Raw genomic sequence first — 218 nt, forward strand, 5'->3', positions numbered from 1 at the left:
ATCCCCATTTTTATTTTTGTTTGAAACAGGCTCCCCAAATTGCCCCTGTAATTTTATTTATTTTTTCTTTTATTCCTGTAGTTTATTCCCCTTTATTCCCCCGCCCCCATCTTTGTTATATACACACAGCAATACACTGCTTTGGCTGGCTTTTCAAAATAGCATGTATGGGATGAAATTCAGCTATAGTTTCTTAGCACTCAGTTGTCCTTGTCACC

This window comes from Mus caroli, chromosome 3 (assembly GCF_900094665.2).
Source record: "Mus caroli chromosome 3, CAROLI_EIJ_v1.1, whole genome shotgun sequence".
NCBI classification, from domain to species: domain Eukaryota; kingdom Metazoa; phylum Chordata; class Mammalia; order Rodentia; family Muridae; genus Mus; species Mus caroli.